The 18907-nt window shown below is 41.8% G+C and overlaps 1 protein-coding gene and 1 non-coding gene across 2 annotated transcripts in view; both read left to right on the top strand.

The window, feature by feature from the left end:
- LOC124788733 (juvenile hormone esterase) overlaps window positions 1-18907 on the top strand; it is a 181259-nt gene that overhangs the window by 41325 nt on the left and 121027 nt on the right. The gene's annotated exons all lie outside the window — the stretch shown is intronic.
- On the top strand, window positions 4094-4168 carry Trnat-ugu. The gene has a single exon. It is a non-coding gene; the product is annotated as a tRNA-Thr (tRNA).

The following is an 18907-nucleotide window of genomic DNA, read 5'->3' on the forward strand; positions in this document are numbered from 1 at the left end:
CGGTGAAAAGGATTCGAATATGCAAATACATATGCAACATGCAAATGCATATAATCCGGTCCCTAATGATGATACTTTCACGGTTTGTACAAAAATATGGGAACACCGAGAAAAACGCATGCTTCAACATAATTCAGATGCTGGCCAATCCTGCAGGATGCGCTGTTGTATTTGATCACGGACGCTGTCTGTGCGACGTCCTCCGTATGTTGCGACTGCCAGTTGTTCTCAGAACAGTCTTCTGTCTGATTGTGAGTGTGCTATGTCGGAGCTACGTGAACTCCAACGTGGCAACATTGTTGGTGCTCATACGGTGGGCGCCTGTGTAACGAAGGTAGCAGAAGGGTTCCGTGTTTCGAGGGGCACCACATCGAAATTTTATACCGCACACAACGAAAGAAAACATCATCAGCTAAGTCACAACGCGGCCGCATAAGTGTGTTGGGTGATAGTGGCAAACGGTCATTAAAAAGGATTGTGGAGAAAACCAAGAGGACGACAGCTGCAAGTGTCACTGCAGAACTGAATGTTACACTTGGGAACCTTGCCAGAACAAAGCAAGATGAAGGGGGCTCCATAATCTGCGAATCGTAGGGCGAGATGGAATTTTAAAACCGCACGTCAGTGATGCAAGTATCCACAACAGGAAAATGTGATCCCGAAGCTTTAAAACTTGGACAGTCGAGCAATGTAGGAACGTCATTTGGTCGGATGAGTCTTCTTTCACACAGTTTCCAACTTTCGGCCGAGTTTACATCCCAAGAGTGTAACATGACGGGAGATCGGTGATGTTTTTGCAGCCATATGATGGTATTCCATGGGCCCCATATTTACTCTGCATGTGGCGTTACTTCTAAGGTTTATGTGACCATTTTGGCTGATCTGGTATATTAATTGTACAATTATTGTCCCCAAATGGTGATCCCGTATTCCAAGAGGACAAGGCACTGTCCGCACATCTCGCATCATCGAGGACTCGTTCTGTGAGCACGAAGACGAATTGTCACATCTGCCATGGCCACCACAGTCACCAGACCTCAGTATTATTGAGCCTTTGTGGTCTACTTTGGAGAGAAGGGTGCGTGATCGCCATGCACCTCCATCATCCTTAGCTGAACTTACCACGATTTTGCAGGAAGAATGACGTAAGAATCCCATGGAGACCATACAGGACCTGCATTTATCTTTTCCAAGACGAGGAAACTAGTTTGAATGCCAACGGTTTTCTTACACAGTATTAAGAATGGCAATGCGCTATGTTTTTGGTGTGTCCATAGTTTTGGCCACCCCTATATTCCAAAATGCCTTTCTTACGTAAATAAATGAAAAGTTAGGACAAATCGCGGTATTATGCGCACGAAAGACAGGTGTGCAAGTTCGCCTCGCAGTCCGGCACAGGCTACTTCAGTTGACAAGTTACTGCGTAACGAATACTTACCTACGGCTGGAACCTATAGGAAAAAAATTATTTGACGTTAATAATCGAACGCATACCCTGCTACAGAAGAGAAAAATGTCAACGTCATATTGTTCTATCACCATAGTATTTTCTTTAAATAAATGATTTCCTTATTGAATTTTGCTTCGGTACATGAAGTACCTTTTCAGTTGTACGAAAACTTTAATCGGGAGTTCCAAGTTACGCATCCAGGGATGTAAGCAGCGATACTTCATATAAGGAATGAAAGCTTCTTAAGCGACCTAGACGAAAATTAATTATTCGAAGTCCATTTGGTTGCAGAGTCATATGTAAAATTTGTTTCCTTTATTAATAGTCTGTAATGACTGGTGTAAGCAAGAAGGGAGAAAGATAAATTCGTTCGCATGCTGCTGCCTTCCTAGAATGTGGAAGTGGGTGCCCAGCCGATCCTGGAATACTGTACACCATTTCCTAAAGGTGGAACTCAAAATGGTGAAAATTACCTGAAGGTAACTTGGTAAGAAGTCGAAACTGGTAACCTGAGGCTGAAACACAGGGCTACTATAAATGACTTATTCGATTTCAAAGTTCAGTTTTTCGATAGTGTTGTATGTAATATGTTTGACGCATGAATTCAACCGTGAATTCACCGAGTTTGCATTGTGGCCACTCGTTGACTTTATGAGTGCAGTGCCTTGACAAAATGGCGACAAAGCAAGAAAAGAGTTTGTGTGTATTGGAATATGGGAGATGTTTATCTGTTATAACAATGCAGCGTACATTCAGAAGGAATTGTGAAATGAACTGTCATGTAAACACAACATTGTGCATTGGTATTGAAAACTGAGGGTCATTAGTTGTCTCTTTAAACAGAAAAACACCGGTCGACCCTATGTGCCAGATACAACCTTCGAGAGGGTGAGGTACAGTTTCGTATGCAATCCGGAAAATGACAGTCTGCGCCAACCCGAACTCGGAATACCGCAGCAGGCTGTGTGGAAGATTTTGCAATGGATGTTAAATTTCGAACTGTACCGTCTGCCGCTCATGCAGCCATTAAAACCAGAAGACTAAGGTCGGCAGCTTCGATTTTGCGTCACAGCGCAGGAAGAAATTCAGCGAAAATATTTCGTCTCCAAGATAATACTCAGCTACGAAATAACATTCCATTTACCTGGAAAGCTTAATCGACACGATGTGAGAGCGTAAAACAGTGAAAATCCTCATGAAGTTGTAGCACATGGACGAAGGTTGTTTTCAGTGCGATGTCACAGAGGAAGATGTACGAGCCGTTTCATTTCTTTAAGAAGACTGTGACGGGTACCTTTTATCTTGATGTGTTGCAGTTGTAGTGGTTTCCTTCATTGGCTGCTGATTTCGAGAATTTCATCATCCAGCAAGACCAGACACCTCTCATTGGGGCACAGATGTTCCCAGCTACCTAAACGACACACTTGCGCATCGGTGGACTAGCCGTAGTAGGAAAGACGACATGGCTCTCTTCCCTTGGTCACCGCCCCGCGGTCTGAGGCGTCTTGTCACGTTTCGCGCGGCTTCCCCAGTCGGAGGTTCGAGTCCTCCCTCGGGCATGGGTGTGTGTGTGTGTTGTCATTAGTGTAAGTTAGATTAAGAAGTGTGTAAGCTTAGGGACCGATGACCTCAGCAGTTTGGTCCCATAGAAACTTACCACAAATTTCCAAATTTTTCCTTGGTCCCCCAGGCCGCATGACCTAACGGCTCGTGTTCTCCTTGGGGATAGATTAAGAACCGTGTTTACGTACCCCGACTACCAAAAACACTGGAAAAACTCTGAGAATGCATCAATGCTGCTGTGAGGACCATTGACAGGATATTACTACGTATGATGTGGAACGGACTGACTCCCCCTTGGACGTGTGTCGTTTGAAAGGGGCATTCATAGAAGATTTTTAGTGTGCAAAATGCAAACCTGGGGAGTTTACTGTTCGCTTCATGCATCAATCATAATTGTACACGTAATATTTTGGAAAATAAAGGGCTCTGAAAACGAATTAATCGTTTATAGTAACCCAGCACATGACAAAAACAAAAGAAAGGCATAGTCTTTCTTAATGTTAAGTAATTTCATTGTGGGGGTGTCATCAACCCAAAGGCTGGTTTGAAAGCGGCAGTGCTGTACTGGGCAGAGTCCAATTGGAGGTCGTGTGCCATTGTCTTCCTCTGACCTTTGAACCAAGTTACCCAGCCATTACCCAGCCATTTACATGGGGACTTACAGTTTAACATGAACTCTTAACCAGGTGAAAATCGCCATTTTTCATATCAGCAAACATTGCCAGATGTGAAAGAAATGACCCCTAGAAGTCCTAAGACGTACTTGGGATAGAAGCCGAGACCTTTGGGTCTATGTACTTATATGGATATGGTGTCCGCTCTTTCGGATATGTCCGAAAGTACAGACACCATATCCATACAGGTATATAGGTCTGGCAATACCGTCCATGACCTTCTTCTTCTGTGCAGATGCACACATATTCCCCGAACTCTTACGGGACTTGGAAAGAATGTCTTCCACAAGTAATGAGTGTGTTGGGGTGGAACACTACGTATGTAGTGTATGGACATACAAGGTGAGAATGTGGGTCTCGCGGGAGGCGTGCGTGAGATAGTCCCTCCAGTCGCGCTATCCTCTGTGCCCTCGGTGGCTCAGATGGATAGAGCGTCTGCCATGTAAGCAGGAGATACCGGGTTCGAGTCCCGGTCGGGGCACAGATTTTCACCTGTCCCCGTTGATATGTATCATCGCCCGTCGGCAGCTGATCGTATTAATATGATTCTACTTTCGCTTTGGGTCTATGGTCTGGCTCGTGAAAACATTAGCCTTACTTGATGTCAGGTAGTTTCACTGTACTGCACTTACATTGAACGTACGTCTCTAATTTCTTTCTACGTTCCAGAGATACTACTTCGCAGGTTTTATCGACTATGACTAACGTAACGCGACGTAACATAATAATGTCATTCAATCACGTGTTTGCTTCACTGTTAGTGCGAAACAGTGCTCTCATTTGACCGTGCGCTCGCTCATCGGCTCTCGTACTCACCATGGTTTGTTTCTGAGCTGCTAGCAGTGCATCAAACAAGTTCTCGGACCCCTCCGTCAGCATGGAATGTGGAATGCAGTTGGCAACGACAATCAGCTGTCGATATTGACGCTACATTAGCGGACATCTCAGTCCCAGGAGTCACCTAAAATGACTAGAATCCCAGTACTGAGGTTTCGGATATATCTTTTCAGCACTCCAATGTTAAGGCGCCATACTTCTCACGAGTGACTACTAATTTAAAACATGACTATGTCATCTGTTTACGTAATCCACTTAGAAGCCAACGCTGATGCAAACAGTGTTTACCACTTGCACTTCAAAAAATGGCTCTGAGCACTATGGGACTTAACTTCTGAGGTCATCAGTCCCCTAGAACTTAGAACTACTTAAACCTAACTAACCAAAGGACATCACACACATCCATGCCCGAGGCAAGATTCGAACCTGCGATCGTAGCAGTTGCGCGGTTCCAGACTGTAGCGCCTAGAACCGCTCGGCCACCACGGCCGGCTACCACTTGCACTGCTTTTCACTTGTCTCTGAGTTATTTCAGAAGAAGTTGTTTGCTGTTTGTACTGACACCGTATTACGGGGCGCAATGCTGACGGCTCCCTATTAATTTACGTAGGAAAGAAACCAAATACCACTGCCAACATAGTTTCTCGGCTCTGGCTGTGAAAGAGGGCTGCTTAGGTAAAAAAAATCGCGTTGCATCTCACACCTTTATTTGGCCGACGCATTTTGTCTATCTTTTTCCTGTGAGTAGAGTGTATTACTCAAGTCTGATTCTGAAACGTCTCTAAAATGCCCATTTACGGCTGCCACAACAAAACATATCGCATCACATCATACATTTGTGGTGGTTTTTCGATTACATTTTTGCTCCTGTTTTAAACTTCTCATTCACAACAATGAAATAGCACATTTCCAAACTTGACCAAAAACTGCAGAGAAATTAGTTTTTGTATCTGGTTTTAGCCAGAATCCAGCAAAAGTGGCACATATATTTCACAAAATTTTCTCGTAGCCAAATTTCGCGAAAAATGTTCCGTCAGTTGTTTCATACTCTCTGAATTAAGAATTGTCAGGTGTCATATTGTGCATTTTTCTGTTGTTTGTTTTTATCTATGGTTGCAATTTTCGGGCGTCATTCATTACGATTTTCTCCAAACGGGAAAGCCAAGTTTGAATACAACTTCCCATTTTTATATAAGGAAAATAAAAGAACTGGTTGTTCATAACCTTCACTAACTTCAGATGAATTTTCGTTGCCGGTAAGATATCCAAAACAAACGATTCTTTGAGGGGAGGATATTCCAATTAATCCTCAATTAATCCTTTTAAACGAAACACACTACATGACTCCTTTAAACAGCTCTACAAACGATCTACCTTTAGTAAATCGAGTACATACATTATTACGCTATCTGTACTCATACAACGAAAACAAAACGTTAATATCAAATACATCTACGTTCTAATATTGGCATCTGTGTGAGCAAAGTAGGTTATCGTACCAGAAGCAGCAGGACATTTCTTTGTAATGTGGAGCTGACCACTAGATCACTACCTGAGTGACTTTGAATCGAGGCCAACGGGGAACTCGGGCCACGCAACGAACTTGTGACATCAAACTAGTTGCCTTGTCCGACATACATCGTGAACGCTCTGCTACGCTTGAGCCCACGGGATAATCAGTAGGTCAGTGAGAAGGTACCCAATAAAGCACTTAATTTTGTCATTTGTTATCGAGGGAGTGGGTCTCAAATAGTTACTCTCTCCCCGCTGGAGACGTTCGCTGCAACTCGTAAGACCTGTAGTGTCACGTGCTCTGTCGCTCGCCACAGGGCCCTTGTATCTTGTTGGCCCCGCTTCGAATGAGGACTTGTCACTGGATGTCACCCGACTAACGAATCCCTCAGGAAAATTTCAACCCTATTAAAGCTGCCGCATTTGACTGTTGGAGATGAGATTGCAAAGTGGAGAAGCGAAGGAATAGCCACAGTTAAACAAACGTTTGTACTGAGAGACAGCGATCGTCGCCCACTGCGGTGGGTGGTTGTAAAAAATCGCAAGAAATCAGCGGAAGGGATCACCCATGGCTTCCAAAATGATACCAGCTGTCCAGTTAGCAGAATGACTGTGTAAGAAGGTAAAGAGAATGGTATAGAATGGTCGAGGACTTCATCATAAGCCACAGGTTTCTGTAGTCAGTGTTAAGGTAACTTGCCAGTGAACGGCTGGAAAAACAGTAATAATTTTCATTAAGTTTGTGATGGTCTAACTACATAATGTGAACTCTGAACACAAAGAAATTTTAAGACAATGAAAGCGTTTTGAGGATAACGATTTTGGTATAAGAATAATCAGAATAGCTTCGATATAAACATTTATATCGGTCAGTAATTTGAAATTTTTCCTGCCAGCCTACGTTTGAAGTCTATAGACTTATTAACTATTTTTGCTAGATGCTTAAAACTTTGTGCACACATTTATTACAGTGTTATGTAAAAAATAGACTACAATCAAATGATTTCTATCAATAGTTTTTTACTATACATACATAAATCAGACAATCAAAATAATTAATTTATAATAATAATGAATTTATAATTAATAAGGGTATATTTTTCCTTCTGGTGATAGTGAGCTGGTGTGTGCAGTCTACTCTTCGCCAAATGGTAGCCTGAAATATCACAAAAAATTTTAACCTCCAGCTCAAATGGTTTTTTGTTGCATAAAATGTCAGAAAATTTGATTCTTGGGAAATACAGTTTAAAGGTTCATTTCATCTGTTCTCTCTTCCCCTTCTTGCCCCTCTGTGCTATTCTGACCTCTTTAGTTACCTCATGGGCCCATTATTCGTGCGGAATTCTTTTCTTTCGACGATCTGTTCTCTGTTCCTTCTCATCGAATGAAACTGAAGTGATATCAGGTGCTCCCCAGGGAAGCGTCCTGGGACCTCTGCTGTTCCTGATCTATATAAATGACCTGGGTGACAATCTGAGCAGTTCTCTTAGGTTGTTCGCAGATGATGCTGTAATTTACCGTCTAGTAAGGTCATCCGAAGACCAGTATTAGTTGCAAAGTGATTTAGAAAAGATTGCTGTATGGTGTGGCAGGTGGCAGTTGACGCTAAATAACGAAAAGTGTGAGGCGATCCACATGAGTTCCAAAAGAAATCCGTTGGAATTCGATTACTCGATAAATAGTACAATTCTCAAGGCTGTCAATTCAACTAAGTACCTCGATGTTAAAATTAAGAACAACTTCAGTTGGAAAGACCACATAGATAATATTGTGGGGAACGCGAGCCAAAGGTTGCGTTTCATTGGCAGGACACTTAGAATATGCAACAAGTCCACTAAAGAGACAGCTTACACTACACTCATTCGTTCTCTGTTAGAGGTCTCTTTGGTTGCATCAATTGCCCATGCCCATTTGTCAGACGGGATTATTTAGTTCCCGGGTCTGTGCCTGCGATGCGCTTTATTTTGTGATACGTTACAATACAGCATCACCGGTCTATTGCGGCTTGTAGTCCCGTGATAGTATTACATGCGTCAGGCAGAAGGAATTTGACTAACATGCGCAGGTGAAGGTGTGGCGGTGGGACTTGTAGTCCCGAAGTATTAGGTATTCTAGCTGTCCCCTTATAACGGGATATTCTAGCTGTCCCCTTATAACGGGACAAGTCCAAACAGGTGACAGTGAGAGAATCGCATAAATCAGACACATCGCGAGCGCATAAAATACCCTAACTCCGCGCTGCCTTCATTTACAAGCTTCAGATCTTGACACAGCGAAGCGACCACCGACGTTAGTAAGTGATATCAATTTCAACATGATACACGCTTACTTTCCCAGGGAAACACGCTCTCAAAGACGGAAATACAAACCGAAAAACGTATTAAAGTAACTCAGAGAAAAGCTGTTTTTTCGTCCTATGTAATTACAAATTAAACGCTTTCCGTTACTTTCCTTCAGTTGTACTGGGAAACCTTGTTTTTTTTCACGTCTCACGCTTCTAGGTGAACGCAAATAATAATGACACCATTTAACATCAGACTGCAGCGGAAACGCGGTCGTTGCCGCATACCGACGTATATTTAAATTTGTTTTTAAACATGTTCCCGATGTCGGAATCGATTCACTTAACTACCATTTTGTTCACAAAACTCTAAATATTGATTTAACATAGAAAAAATTCGGATTTTGGAAGCAGATTCACTAGCAAGTGACCTTAAGCGACAATTGAGTTGGCGTATAGAGCGACGACACTGGACCGTTGATGACCCGAAACGCCTGATTTGGAGTGACGAATCACGCTGTACCGTCTGGCCTGGCAATCCAATGGAAGGGTTTGGTTTGGCGAATGCCTAGGGGCAGTTACCCTACATCACGTGTATAGCATGGAGGAGATGGTGCTATAGTAGAGCGGGATTTTTCGTGGTAAGTATTTGCTCCCATTTCTGCGCTTAAGAAAACACTAAATTCGCAAGTATATGAAAATATTTTACAACATTGATCACTAATATAAAAGATCGGCCTTGATTTGTAAGAGAAATTTTCACCGTGAGGCAAATCTGGGAAAAGTGATCGGAATTCAACCAGCTGATTCCGGTGACGTTCGTGGACTTCTCAAAGGCTTATGACAGTATCCACAGATTAACTATGTACAACATCCTGAGAAATCTTGGTATACCAGCGAAGTTAATAAACATGGTGAAGGTGTGCACAGCGGAGCCAAAAGCGCAAGTCAAATACCAAGGGAGCTGTTTAAGGAATCCATATCAGAATGGGTGTGAGACAAGGTGATGCTATTCCACCATTGTTATTTAATCTGGCCCTAGAGAAAGTAATATGAGAAATGAAAAAAGAAAACGAAGGGGTGACACTAAATGGTAGGACAGATTTATTGGTTTATGCAGACGACATCGCAGTTCCAGCAGAATTAGAGAAAAAGATGCTCAAATGACTCTGAGAACTATGGGACTTAACATCTGAGGTCATCAGTCCCCTACACTTAGAACTACTTAAACCTAACTAACTTAAGGGCATCATACACATCCATGCCCGAGGCAGGAGTCGAACCGGCGACCGTAGCGGTCGCGCGGCTCGAGACTGAAGCACCTGGAACCGCTCCGTCACAACGGCCGGCGCGGAAAAGATGACAGAAACTGTAGAGGACCTGGCGCAAAATGCAAGTAAGATCGGGTTACGTATTAACGCGGAAAAAACCGAGGTACGGTAATGAATATATCAAGAGAAGCCCATAATAACCTTCCATTACAGGTTGTTGTTGTGGACTTCAGTCCTGAGACTGGTTTGATGCAGCTCTCCATGCTACTCTATCCTGTGCAAGCTTCTTCACCTCCCAGTACCTACTGCATCCTACATCCTTCTGAATCTGCTTAGTGTATTCATCTCTTGGTCTCCCTCTACGATTTTTACCCTCCACGCTGCCCTCCAGTACTAAATTGGTTATCCCTCGATGTCTCAGAAAATGTCCTACCAACCGATCCCTTCTTCTAGTCAAATTGTGCCACAAGTTCCTCTTCTCCCCCAATTCTATTCAATACCTCCTCATTAATTATGTGATCTACCCATCTGATCTTCAACATTCTTCTGTAGCACCACATTTCGAAAGCTTCTATTCTCTTCTTGTCTCAGCTATTTATCGTCCACGTTTCACTTCCATACATGGCTACACTCCACACAAATACTTTCAGAAACGACTTCCTGACAATTAAATCTATACTCAATGTTAACAAATTTTTTTTTCTTCAGAAACACTTTCTTTGCCATTGCCAGTCTACATTTTATATCCTCTCTATTTCGACCATCATCAGTTAGTTTGCTCCCCAAATAGCAAAACTCCTTTACTACTTTAAGTGTCTCATTTCCTAATCTAATTCCCTCAGCATCACCCGACTTAATTCGACTACATTCCATTATCCTCGTTTTGCTTTTGTTGATGTTCATCTTATACACTCCTTTCAAGACACTGTCCGTTCCGTTCAACTGATCTTCCAAGTCCTTTGCTGTCTCTGACAGAATTACAATGCCATCGGCGAACCTCAAAGTTTTTATTTCTGCTCCACGGATTTTAATACCTACGCCGGACTTTTCTTTTGTTTCCTTTATTGTTTGCTCAATATACAGATTTAATAACATCGGGGATAGGCTACAACCCTGTCTCACTCCCTTCCCAACCACTGCTTCCCTTTCATACCCCTCGACTCGTATGACTGCCATCTGCTTTCTGTACAAATTGTACAAATAGGCTTTCGCTCCCTGTATTTTACTCCTGCCACCTTCAGAATTTGAAAGAGAGTATTTCAATCAACATTGTCAAAAGCTTTCTCTAAGTATACAAATGCTAGAAACGTAGGTTTGCCTTTCCTTAATCTTTCTTCTAAGATAAGTCGTAAGGTCAGTATTGCCTCTCGTGTTCCAACATTTCTACGGAATCCAAACTGATCTTCCCCGAGGTCGGATTCTACCAGTTTTTCCATACAGGTAGGGATATGGAAATTTGCTAAACTGGAAAGAGTTAAATACCTTCGTACATGGTTCAACAGGCAAAATTATTTAAAATAGGAAATAAACCAACGTAATGTGGATGGGCCTCAAACTTATTTCAGTCTAAAGCAGGTAATGTCATCCAAGAATCTGTCAATTAAGACAAAACTTAGAGCATACAATGGCGTGATAGTGCCAGTATTGTTGTGTGGGACAGAAACCCTAAGCACAACAGAGAAGGAAGAAGAAAACTTGTTGGTCTTCGAAAGAAAAATTATGAGAAGGATCTTTAGGCCTGGCGTCGTGGAGACGTAGAAAAAACCAATAATTGTATGAGCTGATGAGGCAACCGAATATCTTTCAAAACCTGAAATCGCGGAGAATAAGCTTGGCAGGCCAAATTGCTAGGAGATCAGACACCTCTCGGGCAAAAGCCGTACTTATGGGAAGACCTGATGGTACCCGTCCAATCGGGAGACACAGAAAGCGATGGGAGGATGAGCTACAGAATGACCTTTTCCAGCTAGGAGTCTGTGACAACTCGATCCAAAGTGCACACGATTTCCGTCTATGGAGGAGCATTGTGAGGTCGGCGCCACGATCTACAGGGTCCTCGATCGTTGATTTGATGATGATGATGATGATGGATGTTTGGAGGACAGCACGTTATGGCAGTGAAACATGAACTGTGGGAAAACAGGAAAAGAAGAAATCCGAAGCTTTTTACATATGGTGCTTTAGAAGGATGTTGAAAATATTCTGGACTGATACCTAAGTAATAAAAGGTTATCCGCAGAGTCGTCGAAGGAATGAACATACGGAAAAGAAGAACGGCCAGGATGGTACGAGTTTTGTTAAGACATCAATCATTAACTTAAATGCTACTCTGAGGTTGTCAGAGTTGAGACACAGCATCTGTTGTAGCTCAAATTAGTGAAATAATATTTTATTTAACGTAATTTTTACAAGTGATTTGGAAGAAAATAACACGTTTGAAAAATGAGAACGTATTATTGTGTAAGAGTCTCTCAGTTGATCTCTGGTCTCAACCTTAAACCGGCCGCGGTAACAGATACTGTATAATACTGTCCTCGTTTCTCGAACCTACGTGCGAAACCCCACACACGAATTCCACAATCTGTTCTGAATATTCTTTCACCATACGATGACTGTCATAACTAATCTACTGCTAGTAAACCAACATGAGAATAAAATGAGATTTTACGCTGAACGGAATGTTATTTATTTGATAAAAGATATTGTGTCGTCATTCTCTGTTGTCATTAAAGCGCTGTAGACTTCTCCTATACCATTCGTTGCCATCTCTGGCTTTCTTCTGTGCACTTAAACTGGTTGTACCGACTAATGTGGTATCTCATGCATGTATTAAAGCACTAGCGAACCCTGCAACGTTTCGCAATTGCTAAATGTGTAAGGGAATTGGATAAAGTCCTTATATCCTTCTCCTTCCTCTCTCTGTCCACCACCACCACCCTCCTCTCTTCGTCCATCTCCTTTTCCACCCCCTCTCTCTGTTATATCATAATCATAAGCCGATAGAAAACATAACAGCATATTGTTGGGTATACAATTTTAGTTTGAAATGATAGGTACGGAGAAAGAATGTATACGGGAGAAACAATGTGGCTAATGGTTTAGATGCTCTGGCAGTATAGTTAAAACTGACTACAAGAAATAAGACGAACCAGCGCATATTTACAGTGCAGCACAAAATTTTCTTTCTCGCAGTCGTTTTTGACGGAACAACTGCACATTATTGTTTAAAAGTGTACACTACAAGTCCCACCGCCACACTTTCACCCGCCCATGTTAGGCAAAGCTCCCTTGCCTGACTCATGTAGCACTATCATCGTGAGAGGGTGGTACGGGACTACAAGTCCCACCGCCACACCTCCAAAGTGAATTGCAGTGACGGAGTCACTGCCTTGTGGAAATTTACTGCTTCACCAACACAGTTAGACCGCAATTGACCGGTGATGCTGTATTGCAACATATCACCCCGGACTACAAGTCTGCGGCTCTCAGCAGCATTCTATACACTATACCGTGTAATCGTTACTGAGAATATATAGCATTTATACAAGGAGCAAAATAGCTTACAAGCTGTCTGTTCCGATTTTTCGTATGGCAAGAGAGCTCTTAACGTTACAAGAGGACTCTTACTGACAGGACCTGTGTTCTAATCGCCTCCACGAAACCTCACTAACATTACAGGCATACATAGGGAGTAGCTCGCGAGGGAGACGCCAAGAACGGGTTGCATCGTCCGTGTGCCGCCCAGCCGCCCCTCAGCCTCGCCATGGCAGTCATTGTGATTCGCGCACTAAGTTTCGGTGCCCCTGAGCGTTAGTCGCGTTTGGGTTGTGTGTGTACACGTTTATGTTGTGATTATCTTTCTTAGAATAAATGATGTCTTGTGTACCGTCAAAAATAGTTAGTAAGAGAAAGATAACCGATGAGAATAAAAGTTTCCAATACAAATGGGAAGATAATTTTTTTTAATAGGCGGACACATGGAAGAAACTGCTAATTGCTTAGTATTCCGGAAAACGGGTGAATGAAGAGATGCAGTTTATTTCGCATTACATAAGAGAGCATAATTCATTTACAGTAGCTCTCCTTTTAGATTCAACAGAAAGAAAAGAAAAAATTGTTCATCCAAAATCAACATTTCTTAGTCAATAAAACGTTGTGTCAGTGAAAGTTGGGTAAATGCGACTGTTACGAAAGTATCATACGTCGTATGTCACATTCTTTCAAATAATATCTAACCTTTTACGGATGTTGATTGGCAAAGCAATGTACGATAACTGTTTCCAATAATTTGTTTCAAAGTTTGTAAAAACAGTAAACAAATGTTGGCTGAAATAAATAAGTTTACGCGTTTGGAACATACCTGTCGCTGGCGCAGAGAAGATATTTTAAAATACACCTTTGAGGATGTAATTAATAAAGTAAAATATGCAAACATTTAAGTCTTGCATTGTTACTCCAGTACAGATACAACTTCGACGGCTCAATTTTCATTACTTGGCCGTTACTGCACAAGTGATGGGATACTAGAAGAAGACTTCTTGATGGTATAACCATGAGGGATCACACAAATGTTTGTGGTTTTATGGATGCAATTAACGATTTTATAGAAGAAAATGGCTTACCTCCGAGCAGCGTAATAAGAGTGTGTACCGACGGATGCCTGTCAACGACGGGTGTAAATAATTGTGGTACTCAGAACCATAAGGGCCCAAAGCATAGAAACAAGAGAAAAATACATGTTTGGGGAAACCAAATTTGTAGACAAACGGCCAGACTCATGGGTGGGAGCTGTTTTGAATCAAGTCTCAACATCCTATACTGCTTATGAAAAACTAATGTACCTTTGTTATGTTACGAAATATTAATTAATATTTAAGATCATAAATGTTGCTAATACTTATTCACTAAATTTCCACATATAGGCTAGTGACAATAGTTTCTTTTGACAGTTGTAAAGTTTGTAATTAATGTATAACTAGAATGATAACATAAAGAACCGTTACTAAATGCACCACACACACAATTATGCCTTGTTCCAACAACTCGTGGTCCTCATTATCCCCATTTTCATTAAAGACGTCTGGGGGCTTGGGGTTCAGATAAATTGCCGATACATCTCCGACTACACAGTATTACTAGTACGTAGACACTAAATTATGTTGTTAACCCTAGATCAAAATTGAGCAGCGCAGATCAATACAATTTTGCCTGTGCTTTGGGCCCATATGGAAATGGGCATTCGAGAAATTGGCGGAACAGCTCTTTGTGAATGTTCATATGCACAGTGTGGGGCTACAAATATAAATAAAGCTGGTTCACCATAAGATCAACAGATGTCAGGATCATGCATATATGTTAGTCTCAAAATCGATGGCGGCGCGCTTTACGCCATTATTGTTCTCAACACCTCAATTATTTGTTATAGTTGAATAAGAAGGAATGAAACTTAAGAAATTCATTCTCCATTCATTGCTTACTGCATTAAGAAAGTGTAACATGTTAAATTTCAAATAACAAGTTGATGGACGTTATGAAATCAGTCATAAGCGTTGTAATTTTCATTTTGCACTTGAAATTAATCATCGAAAATTTAAAGAACTGCTGGAGGAATTTCAAGCTCGTTACGATAATGTTGTCTTATGTACTGCCGTCAGAGGGCTAAGCAAAGGAAATGTGCTGGAGTGGTTTATCAATTTGAAATCTGAACTCATTTTATTCTTAGAACACAGCAGTAAAAATTATGCCAAGTTTGATAATAATGAATGGCGAGCACCTACAGCTTTTTTGTCAAATATTACACAAAAATTTAACAAACGTAATTTGGAATAGCAAAATCCGAACAAGATTGGACACATGACTAACACAGTATTTGCATATTCCAACTCTTATTATGCTCCAATTCCACTTATCTATCGCCGAAAATATTTCCGAAGACACGGCGCCTTGTCTGAAAGAAATAAAAAAAATGTGTATTTCTTTCATTCTCATAGAGAATCTTTGACATGTTGAAGATAATGATCCCACAGTATTCTACCAATTTGGGTTACATAAAACTTACTTGTTAAATGAAATAATCGAACTTCAACACGTCACACAGCTTAAAGCCTAATTTATTGGGCATCTTGCAAAGGAGGAGTAGACCGAATTTTGTATATGAGTGCCTAACAATTGTAAAAGTTCACGAGACTGTACACAGTTTATTTTAACTCCATTTCCTTCCACCTCCTTTTAGAAGCTTCATTTTCGAAAAGAACTACTTGAGAAATAAATATCGTAATCGGTTGTCCTTTCTTTTAAAAGACACTCTGCATTGCATGCAGTTATAAGAGAGGACGAGATCATTACGCACAGGATATGGACATGTCACACATATTTCACATATATTTTTTACATATAATTCACCTGTATCTCTTGTGCATTTCGCCCTGCAGTTCTGTTTTCACTCATAAGAACGTGTTCAAAATGGCTGTGAGCACTATAGGACTTAACAGCTCAGGTCATCAGTCCCGTACAACTTAGAACTACTTAAACCTAACCAACCTAAGGACATCACACACATCCATGCCCGAGGCAGGATTCGAACCTGCGACCCTAGCGGAAGAACTTGTATGGGGCAGCATTTTTATGAGAACTACCGTTGTAGGATGGTGCGGCAAGTTCCGTGAAAGAACGGACTTTCCCGTATCGTAAATGTCGTAAAGCAAGAGTTACGCCCACTCAAGTAGGAGATACTGGAGTACCCGCCCTCTAGTCCTGATCTCTCCCCATGCGATTGTCACGCCTTTGGTACCTTATAAAAGGCCTTGAAAGATCGACGATTCCTGTTGGACGAAGATGTACAGGAGGCAGTTACGACTTCTTCACACAGCAGAACACGGTGTTTTACCAAGAGGGTATCTTCAGCCTGGTGCGCCGGTGGGATGATTGCTGCCTCAGTGCTCATGGCGATAATGCATGATTAGCATACAGGTTCTGCACAGTGCGGCTCTGCGGCTCTCGAAGAGAATCTTTCTGATTGCCCCTTATATGTTACACACACACACACACACTATATATATATATATATATATATATATATATATATATATATATATATATATATATATATATACAGCTTCCACCGCCTTCTATCTCTCGCAGCCTCTCTCCACCCTGCGGAAATTCCTAATGCTGCGATGTCCTTCTCTATGTCATCTTTCCACCTTGTACGAGGTCGGCCCAATGGTCTTGTTGCCTGGAGAGTTCCTTCAAATGCTTTCTTGGTGATCCTGTTGTTTTACATTCTGGCCACATGTCCAGCCCATTGCAGTCTCCTACTTTTTAATTTCTGGATGATGGGCTGCTTCATTAACTGATAAATTTCATTGTTCTTTCGAATTCTCCATGTGCCATTCTCCGAGACAGGTCCCCAGACTTTTCTCATTACTTTTCTTTCGAAAACATTCAATTTTTCTCATTCATTCTTTGTAAGCGTCCAGCTTTTTGAACCGTATAGTACTATGGGGCAGATGATGGTGTTGTATATCTTCATCTTTGTGGTGATTGACAAAGCTTTACTTTTGAGTGGGTTGCTTAGTGAGTACAGACATCTTGACCCTGGGGCTATTCTTTCATTTATATCCATTGCTACGACGTTTTTACTGTTGAAACGTGATCCAAGGTATTTAAACTGGAGAACTTTTCTGAATTTAGAATGCTGGTCAATTTCAAAGTAAAGATTTGGCTTTATGACTCGACCTATTTCCATATATTCGGTATTCTCTTGGTTAATCAAAAGCCCGATTTTGCTGGCACTGTGCCTGAGAGATCTGTACATGTCTTTCAGTTCTTCTTCAGTTTCACTCAGCAACACTATATCATCTGCATAAGCCAGGAGTTTTACTTCACTGTGTTCGTATCGGAGACCATTGTATAGATGTAAATTACTCTCCCGAACCACTTTCTCTAATGAAAGGTTGAAGAGGACACATGAAAGAGCGTCTCCCCATCGTAAGCCTGTTTTAATTGGAAATATCTATTAGAGCATCATGTAAAAATTAGACTTAAATCGATTAAGAACTTTTAGAGATTCTTGGTAACAAACTCTCCTTTTTATGTATTATACTAGCTGAATACCCGGCATTGCCCAGGTATGTATTTATGTTCCCCTTTCCCCTCTCTCTGTCTATCTCCTTATCCCTCTTCTCAATCAACCTGCTTCTTCCCCCTCAATCTGTCTCCTTCCCCTCTATTGCTTCCTCACCCTCTCTGTCCAGCTCTTCTCCCCTTCTATCGACTACTCCCTCCCTCCAAGTCCAGCTCCTCTTTCCTCCTCTCTCTTTTCATCACCACCTCTCCCGTCTCTTTGCCCCCCTCATCCTCCATCCTCTCTCGATCCTTCTCCTCCCCCTCTCTGTCCATCTCCTCCTCTTTCTCTGTCCATCCCCTTCTCTACCCCCTCTCTGTCCATTTGCTCCTCTCTGTTTCCCCTTCCCCTCTCTCTGTACATCTCCTCGACCCCTCTCTGTGTCCATCTCATCCTACACCCTTGTACATTCAGCACAATATGTGGATACTGCCTTTGAAATGTGTCGTAAGTACAGATTGTAGGAACGAAGTAATAAACTGAAACGCCAAACCTGAAGCAGTTGTTTTACTAAATTAACGGTGATAAAGTAGTAACAGATAAAGTTTTTCCTTTCATCATTCTGTGAGGATTGTAAGAGAGAAGAAGTTTCGCAAAAGTTTGAAATGATTTTTAAAGTTTTTTTCAAGTCGTTGAGTTGAATTAATGGATGAATAAATTCAGAGTATTTGCGTGGCGTGGTGTACACTTCTTTGGCTCTCTCACGCCCACCCCTCCGATACACAGGTGGTTCTTACGCCCATAGCGGTTCTTTCCAGACTACGTGATTTGTGCGATTCGCATGTTTCGTTGAAATCGGTTCAGCGGTATAGGTGGAGATAGAACATACATACATACAAGTTAAAACGTTATGACCACGGTAACGAAAGTATGTAACCGGAGCAGGCACGCACGGCGGATCACCCTAGCAAAGATATGGGCTGCAAATGGGGAAATCCATTGATGTAAGTGACTTTGACAAAGGGCAGATTATTATTACGCAGAGCCTATGAACAAGTATGTCCAGAACGGCGAAGCTGGTCGAAGGTTCAACTGCTACTGTTGTGAGCATCTACGGAAAGAGGTAAATGGACAGTGAAACTACCACTGGGCGCTAAATGGTTGGACGTTCACGACTCTACACAGAACGTGGGGTTCAGAGGCTTGTTTACTCTGTGAAGTAGGATAATAAGGGATCTGTGGCACCTGTCCCGA

The sequence above is a fragment of the Schistocerca piceifrons genome, chromosome 3, assembly GCF_021461385.2.
Source record: "Schistocerca piceifrons isolate TAMUIC-IGC-003096 chromosome 3, iqSchPice1.1, whole genome shotgun sequence".
Lineage (NCBI taxonomy): Eukaryota > Metazoa > Arthropoda > Insecta > Orthoptera > Acrididae > Schistocerca > Schistocerca piceifrons.